We start from the raw sequence: 23,637 nt of genomic DNA on the forward strand, positions 1-23,637 counted from the left end.
TTTTTAAAGTTGGATATTAACAAAACAAAAATCAAAATACTTGTGGAACTTCCTCGAAGATTCCTAGCAACTGCAGATCGCATTTGATCGTAGATTTGTTGTTGAAGTTCGGCATTCAATTGTACTCATTGTGTCCGTAATAAATAAATTAGATTTTACTAGTTTCCATACTATAATTTTTAGTATATGATGATTATCCTCAATCATTAAATTAAAACTTCTTTCATTCTGAAATCGGAAAACACTAAAGAAAGGTCCACTCATCGTAATTTCGTCGTGGAACAAAAGTTCACTAAATTTATGTTGAGTGATAGATGAAAGCTTGATTTCGTTAATCAGCAGCGAAAACCCATCCAGACTGGAGGGAACGCATTCGTCGGCACTTTGAACGATGTTAGACGAATTAGGCAAACAGATAAAATTCATCATTCAAACCGGTAGCCAATTTTCGCGTGCCCGGGTGTAGGGGTTTCACTGTTACCAATTGGTTTGTCAAATTGGGCCGTATATCCGTGGGACGAGACGGCGAAAGATAAAGACCTAAAATTTGGCAAGGGAAATAAATGTCTTAGGCGTGCAGGATGATGACGAGGATATTCTCTGGTGGGACGAGATCTGAGGATCCGGTGGGAATCGAATTAACGGCAATAGTCTAGTGCAGAGGTTTGCAAGCAATGTATCAAACGACGCAGAAAAGAATAGGGAAATCATTTAAAACATATTATTATCTTCAGTACGTTTGTGGACATACACAACGCATAAAGGAATGGTGAATAATAATGTTTAAAATGTGTTTCAGCACGAAACATTAACAACCCCTGATGTTACGCTTGTCTCTCGTCTTATGACGATGTTCGCAAGAATGTCTTCTGCAACGGAATGTCGTCGGCAAACGGCGGAAGGGAGGATCAAAATTTTATTCATCACTTTCAAAAATCTTTGACAGTTGAGCCTTTGACCGACGGAGGAACCGCTACCGCGGGAGGAGTAGACACTGTACACGAGCAGAAACTTTTCTGTGCGTTCGCTCCGATGGGCAGCTGGATCAAGACGTAGCGTCCCGTAAGACGAGACGACAAAACTCGAATTAACCGACAATGCAATGAGCCGGCCGACAACGGGGACGAGATGCGAATGTCCAACTTTCTGCGGAAGAAAATTGACTTTTCATGTTTCGCCCTGTGCTGACATTTCGATCGAAAACCTCAGCCTTGAAGTCAAACGTCAGCTTCGAGCGGCACCACGAACAGGAGGCGCCATTTCGATCCTCGGCCTCGGAATTGCTTTTTGCGGGGGGTTGGAACAAAAAATATATCTATTAACTTTATTAAATCGACGTTTGTTTGAGGAGTCTGCTGGCACACACACACAAAAAAAGTAATTTATTTTAGTTCGTATTCTATTTTTTGTTTTGACTTTTCGCTATCAATCAACACTCGACCCGGTATGGAATGGAAAGCACGGTACGGAGAGTCGGTTCCATATTATGTAGTTGCGATTTTAATAATATTTCCGTTACCCTGCCCTGGGTTTTACCCATAACGTACCCCTAATTGCTCACGTTTGGCATCCCTCGAGCTACTGCCAATCGGACGCATTCATCATAGCTGGAACCGTTTATTGAATTCGTTTGTCCGTGAAAATTGTAATAGCAGCTTTCTTTTTTTTTGTAACATCATTTTATTACATGATGTTTACTTGTCCAGCTTCATGGATGGTTCATACAGCGGAAGAAACAAAATAAAAACACACACAAAGCTTTGTTGTCCATACTGGACCATGACTGAAAAATGCTACAACCAGTTTAATTGCTTTTGTGAGAAAATATTTATTTTATATAATAGAACGATGTTCTGCGAATTTTGTAGATATATTTGCGAACAATATTGTACAATTTGTACATAAATCGTATTTTATATGCGCTGTTTTGAATTTGTTTAATTTTTCATTGTTAATCAAACAGATCTTTCGATATTAGGTTCTGTTTCAAAATTTTCGATGTTGTAATTTATGTCCTTTCGGTCCGGAGTTTCCATCAAAACGAGAACTACAACACTTATTTTAATTTGTTGCTAGTTCTCACGGTATTAAGTATAGTAAATATTGCTCTACCATATTGTACAATATTTTAACAAAATCCTTTCCATTCCTTCAAGAAATTACTATCAGGTATTTGAACATCAAATTTTTTTGCTACCATTCGCTTATGGAACCTTTTGTCAGGATTGTTTGCTGTGACTAACGCATTGGTCGATTGCAGTCAATTCCAAGGAATTTCCTCTCCTCGCACAGCAACCAAAAACGTCCACTTTATTCCCAGCTCCATTGGCATTTCGCAATGGAACTTTTCTAATTTTCCCGTACGACTGTTTCGCGTGCGCACTGCTTTCGTCCGTCCGACTGTTCTTGCTTCATCTTATCTTCCAGCGTTTGTCAACTTTTTGTCAGTTCATCTAGAAGTTCTTCTAAGTATCTCCATCAAGCATCGACGATAAGCTGTGAGCTTCGGTGGCGAAACGGTACCATGGCCCATGGAGATTTGTGGCGATTGTGGTCCTCACACTGCTTCCATCCAGCAACCGGTGGTAACATAAATAATTCATTTGCTACGCACCGTCTTGTACCGTCTTGCGTAGGTATAGAAACCCCGTTCATGCCTCGTTCGTTGACTTTACCTTTCTAGCAGGTGGCATTTGATTCGGTGTAAGCAAATACGGCTGAGTGTGATGGTAGAAAATATAAAAAGGCTATCACTACCCGTTCCGGCAAGTTCCGTTTGATGGTGGCAATGGATCAGCAGCTAGCGGAGCTAGCAGATCGTGTGGTTCAACTAATAAGCGGTCATGCGTTCAAACCGCCAAGTCCACCTGGTTGTGTACCTGCACCGTTACAGCAAACAGCCAACCACAAACGATGGTTTATTAATTACGGTATTCGTTTGCCTCCTTATCGTGGTGGTGAGGATCTCCGCTTCTCAGTCGTATGATGCGCCCCGCTAAACACCGTGTCACCATTTTGCGCTGTGAGACTGTGAGCTTGTAGGAAGATGAAAAATAAACCGAGATTGAACAGATTTGATTGTGGCCGGTGATGAGCATTGATTGAAATTGCGCACGAACCTCGGTTTTGTTTAATTATTGCTAATGGTTGATCAATGAGACGTCGTCTGGATGAGGTGGGGTTTTAAAGCGTCGAAATAATTAATTGTCGCTGGTGCCGCTGTAATCAACTGTTTTCTATTGTTAGAATCAGTGTTTTGAGTTGATCGGGCGAAAGATTATTGTTTTGATTTATTTGAGTGCTACAGTTGATTTGGTGGAGGTGCCCAGTCCTTTGTACAAGTACGGTTTTATTTATGTTGAAAGGTTTTCAACAGATGAGCAAAATGGGAATAAAAAAAAGTATATACATTTTAAGTATACTAAATTTTTATTGTTGAACTTGTATTGCTTTTTTCTGGATGAAGGATATTAAAATAATTAAATTAAATAGTAACATGTCCCGGTAAATGAGTTTCCGGCTAAAAGTAAAGTGCAGAAAAAGTTCACTTTGAAGTTTTTATTTCAACAAATACGTAGTAAGTTAAATTTTAATCCACTTTATTTGTGTAAACGATTTTATTTCTCCAAATCAATGCACATTGCATTTAACGGATGTAAACTTTCTCTAGAAAATTAAATACATTACGTACATTGCGTTAACATTGAGGCAATTTTTTTAAATCTAAAAATCGATGCTTTACCACAGACTGGATAACGATAATCTGACCGTAACTGATAAAATTCTTTCCCGAGAATCAGTTAAATCAGCGTAGAGCAGTTTTCGGAATGCATCATCATGTGAACGAGTGTAGGTGTGTGTGGTTTTATTTTCAACGGAAAATTTATTTTTCTTTCTGTGGCTGTGAATGATTTCCACATCCACTTTTTTCCTCCTAATTTGCAAATGCCACATAATGGACCGATGAACAGCATAACCAAATCCGGATTACATGTTTATATACGGTAACAGCATCTTGCATGTTGTTAAAATGCAGTTTTTTTGTGTTTACCTCACCTGTGTAAAATATGAACGAAAAACTGCTTACATTCCAATCAAAGCATTAACAAAACTGCACATGGAAAATACACATCGCGAGGAAAGTATTTAAGCAGGATTATATATTTCTGCCGACGATGTCGATGATGAAGCACCGTTTTGGAGGGAACTGAAGGGAAAAAGGTTTCACGCTCTGTAGGTGAATTTGCAAACAGTGCAAAGGAACATATTTTTTTTTTCCAGCGCGCAATATCCTGTCGAATTCCAGCGAAACAAACAATAATGGATTCTCGGTAGTTGGCATACGGTTGTTAATGTTTGTTTTGTTGCAGTTCGAATGATTTTTTTTTTGCGTTTTGCCTGAAGACTGATGTTGAAAACGGGGGGTTGAAAACAATGTAAAATAATTATGTTCGCAACAGGTGGCGTAAGCACTTTTTTTTTTTAATCAGAACAATTTAATAAAATCCTGTTGATGAATACCATCTTTAGTGTAGTGAAACATAGCAATTATAGGTCGAACAAAATAACTACAATAAGTATTATAAAGTGCGTATTTTTAATGAGTAAAATTCCACAAAAATAGTACAAAAAGAAAAGCAGGAAAAACACATTCAGGAAAAGAGTGTTAAAAACCCAAACAAAAACATCGACAACATGTGTGTGTGGTGGAACGGTTGGAAAATGGTCAAGGAAGGGTTGCATGACACTAAACCTAACGAAAACCAAACATGCCGATGGAAGCCATGCATCGAACGGGGAAGAAGTGGAGAACCGGGTACGGAGGGGTAGTTTAGTAAAACTTAACGAAACAAATCTCCCATCGTCGGTGCGCGTGGCAAAAACGTGCTCAAGAATGTGCCTGAGCGCCCGAGCGAGAGTAAGAACGGTACGCTCTCGCCATGTTTTGAAGAAATGGCAGCACATGGAAAGCACAAGCACGCCGTCTGTGAAATGGACATTTTTTCTTCCCTTCGGTTTCGGCGCTGGCCATACTGAGATGCGCTGAGAAGCATGCTCATCTCGGTGGAAAAGCATCCCCCAAAAATCTCGCGTCCGTTTTTCCGATACGCTCTTATCTGCTCTTTCACATTCCTCCATCCATTGGGTACGGTTTCACGTGGTGCGCGTGCTTGCGCATGTTCGCTCGCGTATCCCTTTCCCACTGCTGCGTGCTTCGGTTCCTTCGTGCCGAAAAGGAAGGATCACGACGAGAGCACGAACTCACCGGTTGAGCGGCCGTGAGCGGCAAACACCGTGCTCGGAGCGTTCGTGAGCAACGCGGCCATATTCCATGGTCTCTCTTCGTGTGTGCGAAGGAAAATTGTGTGTTGTGGATGGAAATTTTCAGCGCTACCGTTTCGGTACCGAAACAGTGGCGTTGGGTTGCAGAACGCGCCAGTTGTTGTCCGATCATAGGCCCAGCTCTCGCTCATCACAACATACATTGCACTACACGCGGGGTGCAGAGCAACGCAGAGCGACGGCGTGCAGCCACCCACTAAAGAAAGTGGAAACCAACCTCCCATTCCTTTCGGGGGTAGGGGAGAAGAAGAAGGTGGAGGCGAAGAAGGAGTTGAAGGAGAAGGTGATACAAAGCACACGGGAAAGTGCGGTAGTGAGTGAGAATTTTTCGTCTGCGTTTTTGTTTTGTTCGTGCGTGTTTTGGAATGTAAGATATGGAATGGGGGCATGAGGTGCCCAGGGGTGACCAGGCAGGGGCCCGGGGGTCATTTGGAAGTGTGGTGTGTTTGTTGATGAAGATGAAGTGCCCAAAGTGTGGATGGTTGACGATAGCAAGTGCATTGTGCAAGTGGTGTGTGAGGGTGATATTTTGGCTTTCTTTAATTGATTTGCATTTGGAGAGTTGAAGTTTCTAGCGTGAAGAAACTGGCACATTAAACATCACCCCAGTGGAAGGAAAAACGTCTTCACCAAAAAAAACGAGTTAATTTATGGAACGGTTAGTTAAGATCAACTACAAGTGGAATGCTGTGCCACACTGAAGCGTGTTGTGATGATGAAAGTAATAAACATTGAGAAATTAATTCAAACAAGAGTTAAAGTTGTGACTATGTGAAAAGCATGTGCATGCAAAATGTCTTTGTTTGAGATTACTTGAAGCCATGTTCAAGGATAAGAAAAGGAAAAAAATAAAGCTTATTTAACAACTTTATGATTTAAACAAAACATACCCAACAAAAAGTGTGTTGTGAGAAAAGGAAGAAAATAAATGCGAAGTTGTGAATCTGTGATGCAGCACCAAATTGCCGTCGGTAGTGCTGTAGTGACAAGAAGTTACACGAAAATGCAACGGTTGATATTTTGCTGCACTGGGAAAAAACTCACTCCCAGTTTGGATAAAACAGTTTCACGGTTTTGCAAAATGTAAGTATATCGAAACAAAGCACCAGTAAAAAAACGCCACTTCCATGAAAGTAGGTTTACAAAGTGGCTTTAATTTTTATACTCGTGTGCCGTGTGTATTCAGGACGATCGATGAAACAAAAGCATCCTCGCCAGCATCCTCGTTCGGCGGCGTTACGGTGAAATGTGAATCAAGTATAAACCACACGCTGCGAGAAACACAGATGATGATCGTGCTGATGGCGCGTTGGTGGCGATGAGTTTCAACTCTGGAGGAAAATCGATTTTTCATCCTTCTTCAACCATCATCATCATCATCATCATCATGATTTTGCACGGGCCTTTTCTGCCAACATTATTACCCAAATGGTTCCGGAAACGGCAGCCTAATGCGAATGCTTTTCCTGCCACGGGGAAAAAGCAAACTAGAACACACACACACACGTATAAGGTGATATGCTTCCGTGCGTTTTTGGTGGCGCTAAATTACCATGTGTGCGAGTCTTTGGTGGCGTTTTGGTGATGCTGGCGGTTCATCATCAAGGACGGCCTCAGCACCATCCGTTGCCATTCCGTCGGAGGGAAAAAAATGGGCGTTCTTTTTCACATCATTCAGCCCAGACTTGAAACTGGAAGAATGGACGGGTGAAACAATCTCATCCCATGTGGAGAAGTGCAAAGGTGTAGGAGGGGTGGGAGGAAAAGACACGAACCATGGCATCCAGGTAGGGATGCTGGTTTTTGGGTGCCAGCGAGAACAAAAGCAAACGGTGAAAGTGGAGAAAAGCGTTGTAAGGAAAAAAGCGATTTGGAAACCGTTTTGAATGAGTGTTTACCGTGCCTAAACGGCGTCCCCTACGTTGTGGCAGTGTTTCTGGTGATGTGTGTATGTGTGTGTGTGTGTGTGTGTGTGCGTGTAGAAATAAAGGAACAAAATCCTGCCCAAAAATCCTTCGTCGAAAGCCGAAAATTGAAAGGCCTCTTCAACCTTTGATTATGAAAATCTTCGAAGAAAAGGTTTCGGGTTTTTTTGTTTGGAGGAGGCTTTTTTCCTTTTTTTTGTCCTCGTTACGATCCAAAAATCAATGTGCAGAAAAATTGTTTTTCAGCAAAATGTGTTTTGAGCTTTTTACGAGATTTTCCGCTGTTTGTTCCGGGGGAGTCCGGAGAGGGGACGGAGGGACTCTTTAAAGATCGTTGTGAAACGAAAGAGTTTCGCTTGCTGTGTTTTATGTCACACAGCACACAACCTGGAACCATGATGGGCAAGCAAGCAGTGCCAGTGACGCATCACCAACTGTCATTGCCTTTTTTAAAAATAAGTCATTGCTCACGCGGTTGACTACTAACAGTGCGAAATGAAAAATGGCGTCTTCCAATTTCACTTCCTTTCGCGCACGTTATGCTCCACGCATTGAAAAACACGGATTGCAGTTTTAATTCACATTCACAGTGTGTGATGTAAACGCAGCCCCCGTTTTTGCAACGATGCTGTAATAAGTCTGGGTGCGTCCTTGAACTCGTTCACAGCACGGTGGCACACATACGTGTGTGGCACAGTCGGTGCAGTTTACAGCAACCACCTTCCTGTTCGGACGCGGAGAGTTCACCACGTCGCACGTCGGTGCTCGCGTGACGTCTGGACGCAGCGGGTGTATCGTATCGTCTCGGCGCTGCGTGTTATTCCTTCCGTGACATCCCAGTGTCTTGTCACGGATGACGATGGGATGCGCGCGTGTGTGTGTGTGACCATTGCTCTACCACGCCTCCCACCTTGTACGTCCATCAGAGTGTTGGCCAAAAATAAGCCACCCACTGAGTTTCCCGCATTTCCACACGCATTTCCACCCGCATCGATCGGACGGGTTGACGTGTGCGTTTTCGTGGAGTGTGGAAGTTCGCCAGTCCTTTGAGAATTTGACGACCGTTGATGATGCACAGATTACATAGGGCTGGTGATGGATTGAGCCGCAATTAACGCACGGTAGCGCCTATTTCCCGTGGCGAGGGGAAGGTAGGAATTGGGTGTTCGAGCGGAATGAAGGAAGAAGGTTGAAGGTCTTCGTTAATAGAAGGACATAACAAGAGATGGTAGCATGTTTATCTGTCTTGCAACTGCGGTTACATTGATTGTGGATACATAACAAATACAGTTGATTGGGCGAAAGACAAAAACATGATTAGCTACGCAAAGGGAGAACCACTAGTTGTCTTAATCATTAGTCCTGTGTTTAGATTTGTACACTTTCTAATGATGAGTTTCCATTTGCTTAGTCTAAGAAAGCACAAAATGGTTAAAAATTGCATACTTTAAGGCGTGCTTGTAAAATACTCTAATATAACGCCTCAATGTATGCAATGTGCAACACAAATGTACGTTAAACCTTTGGGGTATTCCTTGTCATTTCATCACCCTTCGACACAGCCTTTTTATTGTATGAAAAATATAATGACAAAAAAGTACGAATACTTAATTGAATTAAAAAAAAAAACATTCCCCAAACACGTCATTCAATAAACTTTCATGCGCTGTACAGGAATGCATTTTATTACCCGTTTCGGAAGGGAAAAAATCGCACACAAAACGCCTTTTGCTCAACACGCAGACACCTGCACCAGGGCATGTAATTATGTATTCCAAATGCATCGGTGCCATCGCGCGTCAATAACCGCACAGTAACGCTATTATTATTTAGTTTGCAATTTTCACCAGGGCGCATCCCATCATCCAGCCAGTGGCCGTGCAACGAAATGCAATAATAATGAGCAATTAAAAATACGGCTACATTTAATGATGATTGATGCATTTCACGCAGGTAAACGGCACGGTTAGTGCGTGAACGAGCCGTACGTACGCGATGGACAATTACTTTTAATCAACCGTTTCGCGAGCGGCACAATTAACGACACCCCACGGGATTATTTCGTACGTGTAAGGGATGTATCTCGGGTTGGGTTGTTTCTGGTTTTTTTTGCGTGTTCCAGAATTCTTTAGTGTGGCTTTGCCATTTTATGTCACTTCGACAATTGTCGAGGGTGTTTCTTCCTCGGGGATGGTAAGCTAAATTACACAAAAGAAGCGAACCAAAGGTGTGCAAGGAAGTAAATTACGGCAATTCATTCGAAGGATCACTTCGGCAAGTGTTGCCACCGGCACGACCGGAGTCTCTCTCTCTCTCTCTCTGCCTTCCGATGGGAACCAAAGCACAACGTGTGTCACACAAAATGGCTCATTTTGAAATTTTTATACCTTTTTGATTGCATCGAAGCTTGGAACTTGCCGTTCCGAAGCCGAAAATGCCGTGTGCGGGCGTTTGTTTGCATGTTTGCACTTCACATTAACTGGCACTGGGTTGTAATCGTTAACCGGGCTGGCAAAATCATGGAGCCGTAAGCGTGTGTCCTCCCGCAAACACTGCTGTTGGTGGGGTGTTAGTCAATGTTGCTTCTCTCCCCGCGTGTGTGTGTATGTGAGTTTTTTTAATGGCTTTTGCTACTACTTCTAGGGTAATTACAAGCACCGTTACCGTGGGTGAGTTAAATGGCGCCCTGGAAGGTATTGGCATCACACGTTTCTCGTTCTGTTGCTTGGTTTTCTCATATTTTTTGGTACCATTTTTCAACACCATTTCGATGCTGTTTTATGCGCCACGAGTCATTTGATATTCATAGCATAAAGTGAAGCGAACGAGCTGAAGGGCTGACTCGGGCGGATTTCGGGGGATGTAAACTCCACAAATTTAAATACAATTTTCGCGTTTTGTTCGCTACTTCTGCTGCTAACGCCCATTCGCTTTATCTATTGTGCGAACCGAGCATGGTAGGTGTCGCACAGCTCTCAACTTGATCGTAGCATAATAATGGAATTTCCACCCGAAGACGGTGTGTGTGTGTTGGGTGGTTGTTTTAGGTGGAAAGAAAAATAAGCCCTATCTTCGTTTTGAGCAAATAGAAGCGAAGAAGAAGAAAAAAAAGTTACACACTTTGTTGTTAGAGTCGCGTCACTGGATACTATCGCAAGTTGTGTGCAGTTGTGTGGGAAATGAAATTTTGATTTACGACAGTTTGCCGTAAAAAAAAATATGAAAAAGTTTTCCCAAAATTGGCCAGCATTAAACGTACGATCGGGAATGGGAAGCGTGTGCAGGAGAATGTTTAAATCTTATTCTGCCATCCGATATTTTGCTACTGCGTGTTCGTGTCCTGGGATCGTCGCGCAAGATTTGGATGGCGTTAATGCTTCGAATGAAATTTTCTTTCCCACCCCCCCAACACGGTTTGGTGAAGAAAAGTTACGAAATTTGATGAAAGAAGATACGAAAAACTGTGCTGTATTAATCTCCGGAAAATGGTCCATTTTTGACGAGTTGGGCTCGTCGAAGTGGATTATGCTTTGTTTCTGGGAGTTTGATCGCTATCGATCCCGCGTTACAAACAGCGCGCAAATCCTGTTTGGTCTCTGTACGTAAAATGACAACGTAAATGAAAAACAAGAAAAAAGTTGTGGCAAGAAGAAAAAGATAAACACAAATAAAGACGAAGCTAAATACATTGAAAACTCATTTACGTTTCCACTTGTCGTAAAAAGAAAGGCAACTAACACGACCGTAGCGGACAAGAGTCGGGCGGATACTTTTGACCACGTTTTTCTTCGTCTTTTTTCCGACAACATTTTCCTTTTTTGGCCCCCCTCCCCGGAAGAATGAATCCAATTAATACATCACCGATTTGGTGCGCCCTAGATTTCGCTGATTCTTCTGCATTATCGAAAGCGTTACTGTGAGTGTTCGTTGGAAATGTTCGGCATCGTTTTCTTATTGGCATCGCCCGTGTCTTGATGTTTCGTTCCGTCCGTTTGGACGTAATGCTTGAAATTGATTGGATCACGCACAGTTCAGTTTTCTTGGTATTGGGAATTAGTGTTTTTCCTTCTCCACGGCTTACATTAACGTCCTTAAGATAATGTTTGATTCTCTCCGTTTGTGGCATTAAGAGTAAAGAAATAAAAGTATATTGCAAACTTCTTTAGAGAATAAAATGAAAATTTCGTTTTAGCTTGTTTTCTTTTTAAGAATTTATGTGAATTTGATTTAAAATTTCTGGAGATTGTTTTGTTTAGGAAAGCTAGAAGAATGCTGTTAAAATTACACATTCCGGTAAAGTAAGTAAAGAATAAAGCAAAATTTAACCTCCTCCACAACAACAAGAAATATCCTTCAACTCCGACATATATTCCCCTCAAGCCCCGTAAAATGGCAAGAAAACAAAATCCATTTCAAACGCTGACAACTCATAGACGGAACGGAATGAAGGAACATAAAAAAAGGAGCTCTTTGTAACCGTTTAACACCCGGTGGGCGTAATTGTTGGACCACGTAGGGCTACTGGATTTGTGAGTTTAACGTTTCGGTAAATACCTTTCGACCAGTTTTTTATGTTCCAACGCGCTATCGTGCACGCACGGGTTCTGTGTTTTGTTTCTCGCCTTCACAGTAGATCATCAATCAAAACAACGTTTCACCGGTGATCTCGATCGCGGACACGTGTGTATGTGTGTGTAGGACTATGTGCCGTAGGTGGTCAGCAATGCGTACATACATTCGGGATGGAGAAAAATATGCGCGTGGGAATTTGTTGTTCCCAATGGGATATTTCGCATCTCGACGCCGCCATCTTCCTGCTAGGCAACATTTGGTAAGGTGACAGGCGCCTCCATTATAGTTTTCCCTGCTTGATCTTTTTTCTATTGCTTTGGTTTGAAAGATTGACAGAAATGAACGTCAAACGTTTTAAAGATGGTACAATGAGCAATAAAGTATAAAATCATGAAACGGTGGGAAATAAAATATGAACAATATTTTCCCCCCACACAACTCACAGCGTTTTTGGCGCTGGTCATGAATGCAACCGTTTAGTGTCATCATGCATAATCGGTAAGCGTGAAAAATCATCACCCATTACAGCCACAACCGTTTGAAGTTCTTTACGCGAAACGATTAATTATCGGCCACCTCCTGGCCGTGGGGAAAGGGGAGAATTTCCACGAAATTTGGCTTCATTTTTCATCACCAAATTTGAGCAAAATGTCATACCGTTCGGCATGGTCACGCGAGCCGGGGGTTTGTTGTTTGAAAATAAAAACTTTTCCGCTGTCATTTTGCTGCTAGTAGTTTTTCCATCTTCATCATTAAACCAGACGGACATTTACCACCGACCGCGTGGCCCGTACTTTATAGCGTGCGTACGTCATCTCGCTCCGGTGATGTCCAATGCTGTACCTCCCAGCAGCAGGTCTTATGCTGGCCATGAATATTTTCCTTTCGCCCACAGATTTCGCTTTCCGCTGCGGCCTCAGAAGCTTGGCGCGCTTTGTGGTTTTATTCTCCCCGTCGTGTCGTGACGTGCGTGTGTGAGTTTTGTTTGCGTTCGTTCCGTTCTGTTCGGTTACGGTACAATAATTACTCCTCAAAAACCCCGGTCGAGAACGCCACGTTTTGTGTCCAATGAATGAATCGCGTACGTTGGGTTCGGGCGCGAATGGAACGGAAATGGAGTCATCTTCACCGGGTGAGCGGAACAAGGCAGAGAAGAAAGAAGGGAACGAGCGAAAGAGAGTCGATGGGTTAGATAGCGGGATAGACACCAGCACGCCTCCCACTACTAATGATGATGTCCGGAGCTGACTGTCTGCTTGCCTTTCTGGCTGCTAACGCGAGCGAGCGCGATGATGATTGATTGGAGAATTGCGAAAGATAAATTACTTATAGCGGTTGATCGATGCTCGAAATTTTGGTCGCGAAAAACGCTTTCCAAGTGAAGAAGTTTGCTTAATTCGGTAAATTTCGCGATGGCGATACGGTGAACCTGAAGTGACTCCGGATTGCGATTGATTGATGAAGTGGCTCACATTTGCCTCTCATGGGAATAAAAGAGCATCGAGCGGGTGGCTGTGTGGTATGATTTCGAAAGTTTCCTCTACTGTGTGTTTGGGAATTCCTTTGATTAAATTTATTTCTTCGAAAGGGTTTACCGTGATTCGGCACACCGGAACTGAAATGGTAGCGAAATGGTTTTGAGCTGAATGAATTTTCAATCGGATGTTTGTTTATCCGTTTTTGCTAAATTATGCCCGTGACAATCATTTTTGTGTTACAGTTTCTTGATTTATGTGCGTTATACGCCAAAGTGACATACAAACAATAAGCATTTGCACTCCACAATCCATGTTTTCAAGAATGTGCATTAATTTTCCCTTTTTGAGAGGCAGATTGCATACTTTAGGGCGTATTTATGATATAAAGAAAAAATCAACATAAAAGAACAGTTTTTGATTATTTATACAAACTATAAAACTTTGTATAACTAGGAATTGAAATGAAATGTTCGAACTCTTGGACCAAATCGCTAAACTAAACAATCACCAAAAACATCAACTTTTCGATAGTGATGGTTCATTAAGGATAAGTTAATAATACGCTGCAAAATGCCAAGTCCCAGTGCACATAATCAACCTTTCGGGAAAATCCCAAAGAACACAGGCTTTTCGACGAATAATCATTTCACCCTAATCCTATAAGGCTTCCACACCAAATCCAACGGTCAGCCCAATCCATTCACAGCATTTCCGATGCGCGGATCCAATGTGGCCACCATATATGACCGGCAGGATTCATTGTGGCCGAATCCGAATGCATACGGTTCCTGCTTTTTTTCTTCCCTGCATGTGACGTTGCCATCATTGGCACAAGGATTATATTGAAATCCCAACATTTACTGCGAGGCGACTGGAATGAATTTATAAGTCCTTTCCACCACTCGGCGGTTTGAGCCACCATCGAAAACTCGTCAGCGATGTGTGATGGTATGGGAGGAAGGGTTCCCAAAAAAAGGGAAAAGGCTTATTAGTGCACCACATAGATGGTTTGTTTGGGATAAAGTAATGCAGGGCGCATAAAAAAGGGTCTTTACTTTCGTTGATTAAAGTTATGTTTTAAACCAATTTCATGGCGAACTAAAGGATATTTATCAATTACGTGAACGCTACGGCCAAACAGGTATTTAGATGTTGTTCAGGTGTTGCCAAAATTCTATCCAGATTACCTCCTATTCGTGTGTCTGTGCTCTGTAACAGTCGTTAGGTTGATGTGCGTTGTCTGGCTTTCGGTCTCATCTCGCCTCACACACTCGACCATAGGGTGTGATAAATAAATCATAAAATTGGATTATGTCTCAACGAGCCGATAATTTGTAGTGGTGTGGAGCAGCCGGACGCGGCCGACAACGGTCCTTCACACGGTTGGCCCCTAACACCGTCGGGAACGGATCGGTGAATGGATGGATTTTACTAATAGATTTTATCTATTATTATGATCCATTTCGATCCACACGTGCTGGGAAGGGATTTTCCCTTGAGCCGATAGTAAAAGTGTGTATGTGTGACGCTGCTAATGGAAATGTGGTTTTTGTGTCTGAGAGAAAATCTCATTTTTCTCCCTCTGGGGAGAACATTACGTTCAATCACACACAATGCGTTGTTTTTCGACGAGGTAAGAAGATAATTCCGCTTCTATCCTTTGCCTTGTGGCTTTAGTAAAGGTCAGCATAAAAGGTAATTAAAACATGAATAAACTTAAGATGTAGTTTCATCACATTAATGCTGTTTTGTACTCACAAAAGAGCTGTGTACCGTATAGCACCGTTCCAGGAAGTACTCTTTTCATTTGAAAACATTTCAGCCCGGGATTATAATTTTTGCGAACGTACGAATAGTGTACGTCCAACGGAAGCGCAACCTTTGGCAAGGGCTCCGCCTCCCCCCATGCGTATCCGTTGCCAACGTGACAGATACGCCCTTCTTCAACTAGACAAGACGGAACAGCTTAAAGACAGGGGCAACTGTCCAGCGGCTGCGAGACGTACGCGCCACGCTGTAGTTAAGGACGTTCATAATTAATTACATTTACATAATATTCTATGCTGTGCCGCAGGAAATCGTCTTCTTTTGTAAGTTTTATTTCTTCTATGTATAAGTGTATTAGTGCTTGATGTTCATGCTGTATGCGTAGCCGTGTCTGGGAGCTCGTTTTGCATACCCGAGCCGGAAGCTGACATCGGACACCGGAAGGTGACATCGGGAACGACGCACGTGGAACGCTGGCGTCGAGTGTCATCTTGCTGAGGCGTTGTGATTTTTCCTCCAATTTGCTTTCTTTCTCTAACGCTTTTTCTTCCCTTGTCCATCCGCCCCACCCCCTCGCCCCGTGTAATGCAAACAGAAAAGTGCCGTGTCACCATCGTCAAACGCGTTGTTAATGGAAACCCCACGGGCAAATACGTACTGCTTTTGGTCCGTGCCAAGCTTTACGGGGAATGCCACTTTTTTGATCTTGTTTTGTTTTATTACAATTTTTTTATTGCTATGTTACCTGTTATTCTAGTGTCACCATTTGCTTGAGGGGTCTTACGTTGTTATTTTTTTACGATAGAAGAAGAACGAGTCATGACTGTTGGACTGCTTCCGGGGGTGGTTTGCTAGGGCAAGAAAGCAAAAATGACTGAATATATAGGAGCGGCGACACACACACACACACACACATTGTGCACACATTTTTCGCACAATTCCAGCAGGCCTCAAGTATAGCCGCGATACTTCCGTGCGCCTGTCATCTGACGGGAAATGAGAGAAAATTTAATTTTCGTTTTGAACCATTTCCTACTGTACTATTTGCTGCTTGTTTGATGCGAGGGAAGAAGAGTACATGGCAAACGCCTGGTGGCTTTTTCGCCGCTCCGGACAATAATTACGAAATTGAACAAGCGCCAGGCACTGTTGTTTCTTGAGAAACTGTGACGAAGGATGGTGAGAAAGCGACCCGATGAGCTTTAAACAAGATTTAAAGTAATGTGCTTATTTCTACACACAGTAGCAGAAGATTACTTTTTATTTTTAATGGAATCTAAGCAATATTTACACTGTTTATAAAATTGTGTACGAATAAGAAAGTGTATCTATTATATAAAATTATTTAATATCAGGAAACTAACCATCAAGAGCGAATGAACTGCGTCCGTTCGTCTCTTATTCGCTATGAGATTGTTTGGTGTCAGTTTAATGTCGTGTAATAGGTAAAGATCAGCATTCTATTTTGAAGCTGGCTAGTAGAAAGGTTACAATTATTCAATTACAACACGTATTTTATTTCTAAACGTATTAAAATAAAACTAATAAATCTTTTCTCCTTCTTTATTTTCAGATACCTTTATGACAAAACGTTGGACAGATAAAGAATAGGCTGAATTAGTGATTATGTGACACAGAAGTTATAAATTCATAATATAAACACTTTGCATCACAGAGTGTAAGGGAATTTGTTACGAATTCCCAAATTAACGAAACGAGAGATGCTGCCGTATTTTGGTGCTCTCAATCGTTTCAGGAATATTAAAGACTGAAGAGTGCAATGAGTGGCAATTTTAGAACTATGGCAAATAAAATAACTTATAGTGGGTTATATTTAAATCTTTTTCATTGTAGAATTCTCCTCAGCAATCAGTTTGTAAACACAATCCGTCGGTTGACGTGTGTCGCGTGCATCAAAATGTGACCGATCGAATCGATGTTTTACTCGTTCAATCCCAACAAGCTAAAGTGTTGAAATGATTCTACGTGTCGTATAGTTGTGTTCCATAATGAAAATGCACGTTTAGCGCACCGTGGTGTGAAGACGATGCGTAATTTCGGTGTGTAAAAAGTGTCCGCAGTGTTGGTGAAGTGAAATGGAATAATCGTACATCGCTCAACTAATCTAACGAAGCCCAGTGAAGTGAATTTCGAAGGTTGTGCACACTAGTTATTGTTTTCAATATCGTATCGTCTGTGGTTGTGCGTTGGTTCTATCTGTTTTGGTTGGTTGCCGTTTTTTGGGGAGTTATAGACACTCGGATACGTTAGCTCAGTGTTCGGTTACGTTACGTGGCAAGCGCACGCGAAACCGAATGTCGCAACTACCTGTAGCTGTACTGTACGAATGGATGTTATCTATATAAGATATTTTCTATCGCCTATTTATACATGCATTATACATCTCTCTCTACATATACATGCATACATACAAACGTTCTACTAGCTCTCTACGGTGTTGTACATTAGAACTAACTGAATCGCGCTCAGTAAAGTGTCGCATGAGTGGTGGTGAGTGTACAAAACAAAAAAAAACAAACAAACAAAATGATGCACCATTAATGGCGCACCAGACCGATGGCTGCAGTGTAGATCCAGAATCGCAAAACCTCGAACGGTTGTGAGCCAAACAAAACGTACTCGTCGTCTTGGGTGTTACTTCTTTGCCGATGTTAGAAATATAAAGAAAGCACCACAAAATGTGTACAGTATAAAGCAAGCAAAACAAAATAGATAACCAATAACCGTCCTCTTTAACGTGTAAGGTAAACAAAGTAGCTGGCCAATCGTTCCAACGAACAGGCCACCTTTTATTTCACATCACACTCTATCTCTCTTTCTCGCGCTCTGTAAGGCGTAATTGTGAAGATGATTACTTTTACTCTCAGCACAATACTCTTGTAATTAGTAAAAAAACCAGAAGAAAGGAAAACCCACAATGAGTGATGTAAAGGGGAAGTCGAACGCAGAAAGGAACTAAAAACGATAATCAAAGTAAAGTGCAAAGCAGAACGAAAGTATTTCCAACCGGAACGCGTGTGCCAAACAAAACAAAAATATATCCACCGAACGCAACGAGAGATACAATTTAGTGCAAAAAAAAGAAAACGAAGAAAAAAAGTGAAATAGAAAAAAGACACGCACAATAGTATCCCCGAGTCTCCAAACAAGCAAATTTGACGTTTCGAAACGTCATCACAACAAACCTGACAGCAAATGTCATCGACTAAACAAATGTAGTTGAGACGGTTTGCCACATGAGGGCGGTATACGTGCAGATACTAAGCCATCCGTTTGGCTAAAAACGGTACCCAAACTGTCCCATCGCGCGGTGAAATGGTTTGTAAAGTTTACTAACATCGCTTAATTTCCGGTGCCGGGTTAGTAGAAAAGAAATACCAGTTCGTGCAACAGTTTATTTGTGTATGGTGCCCGTTTAATGTTACCCGGTGAATCGTGTGCGTGTGCTAAGAACCGAAGTATGTAACCAGTGTTGCCAGCACGTTCTGGCAAATGGCGATAATGATGATGCGGCTTGCTGGTGATTATGGAGCTGTTGCGCTACCGGAACCGGCAACGATTGGTACTGAAGAAAAATGGCTTCCTAAAGCACCAACGGTGCGTCGTCGCTAGTGATCGAAGCAACCGGTGAATCGGTTCAAGGATTCTGAAGCTTAAGGGACGGCTTTCATCGGCCACCATTAGACCCACCGATCCGACCACGGCGCAGCGTGGAATGTCAAAAGCGCGTGACGAGCGCACTCTGTGAGTTGCGTTCCGTTTTTTGGAGTTTTACCCACAAGGCTTCATTCACCGTGCCGCGCTTCCGGTAATTTCATTTCACGAGATTCCCCCATCCCCACCATCATACGGTGTTGTGCCGGATAACGATTGCGATAAATGAGCTTTGCGAACGGTTGTGACTGTGCGTGCGTGATTGCTTTTGCGTGCGTTTGAAGCAAAAGGAAAGCTGACATGAGGTGGTAAGGAGACCGCGAGGCGCATATGTGCGTATGTGTGTGTGCGCGTGTGTCTCTGTGTGGATGTGTCTGTGAGCCGATAAAAGCAAACCACAAAGGAAGTGCTGGCCAAGAATTCGCAACACAAGAAAGGGAAGCAAAAGAAAAGCTCGTGGAAAAGTTATTTCACGCGCAATTGGAAACACCCACGGGTGGATAAGCGGTCAAGGGTAGAGCGGTAAAAGGGGGGTAAAAAAAGGTTCAATTGTGCAACCGTGCCTGTGTGAATGTTTCAGTGGCCGTGTGTATGTGTTTAGGTGAACGTGTGGGCGTGTGTGTGTGTGCGTCCGCACGCTTCCGTTTTGTTGTAGTACGCCACCAGAAGGAACCGTCCGTCCGGTGTATGCAAGTGTGTGAGAAGGTAAGTCGGTTTTTCCCCCACGCTTCATACCGAGGCGATGATTGCTTTTTATTAATTTATGTAGTGTCGGTGGGCCAAACGATGGGTTTAACCGTAAGTTTGAGCGTGCTTGCGTGCATCAGCCAACCGTCGGGATTTTCCCCCGGCCAGGTTATGGCGATCCCCAACGGTAGCAATTGGGGCAGGGGATTATTAATGAAATTTTTCTCGCCTGCGTGTTAGTGGTGCCCCCTTAACGAGAGACGGTTAGAAAGGGAATAGCAATTTAAGCAGGTTTTGTTTGAACCAGCTGGCACCTTGTTTGCTGGTGTGCGTTATTGTGCGGTTTTGCTTGAGAAAATTAAATGACAAATAAAAAGACATCACCGAAAGCCTTTCCCATTCAAGCTGGTCAAATGACAATAGGGCCAAAGAAAAGCGTTTATGATGGCAAGCATTTCCCACTGGATGGTTCGAAGAAACGAAAGTTCACTGATGTGAAACTGGTGTCCATTTTGTTCTGAGTTTTTCTTTCTCGTTTAGATAATGATTGTTTATATTCATTGTTCCGTTTGCAATATTTTATTCGTTTAGTCCTTTTTGAACGAGCAAGTTCGAGGACATTCGATTACAGTATTAGCTTTGTCGATTTTTATCGTCATCTTTTATGCTAGTAGTTAGTTGTCCCATTACTGAAATGATTTCAACTTTCTATTTATTTAATTCGCCTTAAACTAATCTTGATCTCGAATTATATCGAATGATCTCGAATTTTGTTGTTGTTATGTTGTAAATTGGTTGCCTGAATGAAACAAAAAACCTTTTAAAATTAGTTTACAATTTACAAAGTATCCTTTTGCTCGTCGTTTTCTTTCTGCTTCAACATGCCTTTAAAGGGAAGAGTTAAGGTTGTAAACAATATACGCAGACACACATATAACAGTTTGGAATTATTGCCTTAGATAGTGAAAATGGTAACTACAGTAACTAAATAACGAACGTTACAGATGATGTACAGCAGTCCCCAAAAATTCAACCACCAAATCGATAAAAAGATGTTACACAGCGAGCTGGTAAACTGTCATGCCGGGCTGTTGCGTCGTAACTCCGCATGTGCCCGCCGCTTTGGGTAAGATTTGAATGGAACCGGCGCACAAAACATTGCCATCGTCCTCCCAAAACAATGTTCCTCCAGATTGCACACGGAACGACACAATTCACACACACACGAGACCAGGCCAGGCAGATCTCCGGGACACCATATTTATGTAAACGTGGCCAAAATTTATGTATACCGGCAAAATTTACGGCTCACCTTGCCCTTTTACATCCAATAAAGATGTTTCAGGTTGTCTTCCTTAACGGCAACACTAGCTAGGACCTGGGGTATGTGTGGAAAAGGTAAACACAACACGCACGATCTTTTTTAGCCATGGAGAGTACGCTTTGTGTTTTATTTTTCCACACAACAAAACTAACCAGCCACGTAAGTGAGGTTAGAGAAAATCATTGACAATTTTATATGCAACAAAAAAACGCAACAAAAAGCGAAAATAAGTTATGGAACATTTGTGCTACGGCACACACACACCCCCTCCCAGCCCGACTAGGAACGCCATTATGTTGACTTTGGAGGCAGGTGTAAAATATGTGTGACTTGTGGATATAATACAAAAGCGACAGCAGCATTCTTATGATGTGACGTCAGGCTGCATAGGCCGATTTGATGGTGTAAAATTTATCGTACACCATTCCGTGCTTAGCACACACAAAAGTATGTCGCACGATACTGTCCGTGTGTTTTCGATAACAGCACTGAAGCAGAGTTGCGCCTGTTTTATTGATGACGAATGCCGATTGCTGTCTTGTGCCCGAATGTTGTTGGATACGGTCGTTAAAGTGAGGCGCCCTAGTCGAAGATATCGCACCGTGTATACCGCTCCTCCGGCGAAAAACCATGCGCTCACGGCGTACGAGGCGTGTCATGTTTGCGCCAACTTTCACAAGTACCAGTCGAGTGCGCTTCCTCAAGTTACGGCAGCGTAAGTGCGCTTCGGGGCAGAATAATTAAAATTATAACGAAGATAATTCGACTTGTTTCATTGCAAAAACCTTGTGTCTTACCCGCGTCTGCCCGATTTCCCTTTTGTGTCGCAAAGATATCAACCGATGCCGTACGAAAATAGCCTTTTTCGAGAGACGAATTTATGTCCATTCGGTAACGGTTCGACCATGCGACCATGCGGTGCAGGCGATTGTGTTGTTTTCTCGGAATTTAGAAATGATGGAGGTAATTTTAACTCGTCGAATGGTCGGTACCAATCGGGTACGATAGTGTTTGTGGGTACGGCGGTTCAGATAGCGCAGTGAAGCGGGTCATGCTGTGGTGTGGGCAGGGGTTTTTCTCTCTCGGCAGAAGAACTCAGAAGAAGGGATCGTTTCGGTAGCCATTTTCGGGGTTCCGACTCGGCCCGACGGTCACGCAAGATGCAATTGTGTTTGTTTTATGGTACAATTTGATGGTGCCTTTTTATTGCTGCGTTCGTTGGGGGATTATTGTTGGAATAGTTTTATAAATTGTAGCTGATAAACATTTTAATGGAAAGGATTTGTTTGGTATGCCTCTTAGGTTATATGTACTAAATAGAAAATAAAAGAAAAAGTCTACTTATCAAACATAATAATAGAAAACTCAGTTTCTAATCTTTTTACAAATGTCTCAAAAACTAGAACCCAAATAACACCAACAATGCGCAGAAAAACCTAGGTCCAAAAATGTTCAAACCTGAAAGGCAATACAATGAACTTGACAGGTGTTTCATATTATCAGCATTGAGACTTTATAAGAACTGATGGATTTTATAAGGAAGAAAAATTAAATAACTATGAAGAAACTTGAAAATTTTGCACGACTTAAAAAAAACCCAGTTCCATGAATTACTTCATTTTATTTTGTATATTATCATCAGATATTTGCGATTCCGATGCGATGCTTCAAAATACTACCAAACTCCTTTATTTTAGTATTTTATGAATAAAGCTTCAAAGATAATGAAAACAGTAGGAGAAATTTCGCAAAATGCTATCAGCTGTGCATTGTGAATATTCATTTCTTAACTATTCTTCACAAACAAATTTCGAATGGTGTGAAAAAAAACGAAACACACAAAAAACAACAAAATCAGCCAATTTACTTTCTGCTGCAGATGATGTACCCGCGCAAGAACAAAACCCATCTCCACCCGTTGCTGATTGTTATTCAGCCGAATGGCGTAATGGAACATGTGTGTATGCGCGTGTGTGTGGGTCGTGGCAAACATTGAAATTCCCTCGCCTTACATAGCTGTTGGTCCCTGCTCGTACACGGCATCGAACATCAAAGGCGCGCGTACTGGTTGAAATAATGGTGTCGAAAACTTCTCCAATCCATTTATCCACCTTCACCGCGGCTGAGTGCCGCGTCTCAAGTCTCGAAGTTGGAAAAAAACCCACTTGAAGCATGTTTCTTTTCGCGGAAAAATACGCGCTCCTTTCTTCTTTGGCGCACCACTTGATTCGACACTTGAGTGAGGAAAATGTTCGCGAACGGGGGTTTTTTTCCCTCCGACACCATTTCCATTTCGATCCATCCAGCAGGAGGCTTACGCATCTGCTGCTGCGGGTGTCAAGGATGGGTGGCCATGATGGGGCTAACCGGTGGTCTTATCTTTTTGTCGGTGTGTACTTTTGTTGAATGTAGGGCGTTGGTGTGAACAATCATGTCGCACCAGTCGCAACACTTGCTTTTGTCGATTCGATCGTCGCTTGAGACGTTCCCTCCCATCCTGTAAACTCTTACCCTTTGGCTCCATGTGCCAAAGCATCCAAATAATAGAACAACAACATGGTCGGTGTTGATCATTTTCCTCACCCAGACACACACACACACCGTGTTGGTTTGTTTCGGGCATGAACATCAGCATAAAGGGATCAGATCAGGCACAGGCAGAACTAAACCTCTTATCTGCATCTCTCGTCACCAGTCCACTTTCGTGGCTGGCGCGAAGAACTCTTCTGTTAATTATTCTTAATTTCTTATGATAATTTCTTCATCTTCTCGTTTTGGTCTTATTTTTTTTGGGTGGTGGGCATCGAAACGAGCGTAGGAGGGAGCGTGGCTACAAATGAACAGGGTGTGCAAATATAATCCTTCT

General features: G+C 42.4%; 1 protein-coding gene across 6 annotated transcripts in view; it reads left to right on the top strand.

Annotated features, from left to right (window-relative positions):
• Positions 1-5,324: 5,324 nt before the first annotated feature.
• The window catches only part of LOC125766387 (serine-rich adhesin for platelets), a 153,877-nt gene continuing 135,564 nt past the window's right edge, over positions 5,325-23,637 (top strand). Inside the window, exons 1-2 of one of the 6 annotated variants that reach the window (XM_049432275.1) lie at positions 5,325-5,710; positions 16,940-19,465. The gene's annotated coding sequence lies outside the window, so the exon portion shown is untranslated. The remainder of the gene's footprint in view (positions 5,711-16,939; positions 19,466-23,637) is intronic. The other 5 variants (XM_049432273.1, XM_049432270.1, XM_049432272.1 and 2 more) reach the window with 5 other exon arrangements.

The sequence above is a fragment of the Anopheles funestus genome, chromosome 2RL (genome assembly GCF_943734845.2).
Source record: "Anopheles funestus chromosome 2RL, idAnoFuneDA-416_04, whole genome shotgun sequence".
In the NCBI taxonomy this organism is placed as follows: Eukaryota; Metazoa; Arthropoda; class Insecta; order Diptera; family Culicidae; genus Anopheles; species Anopheles funestus.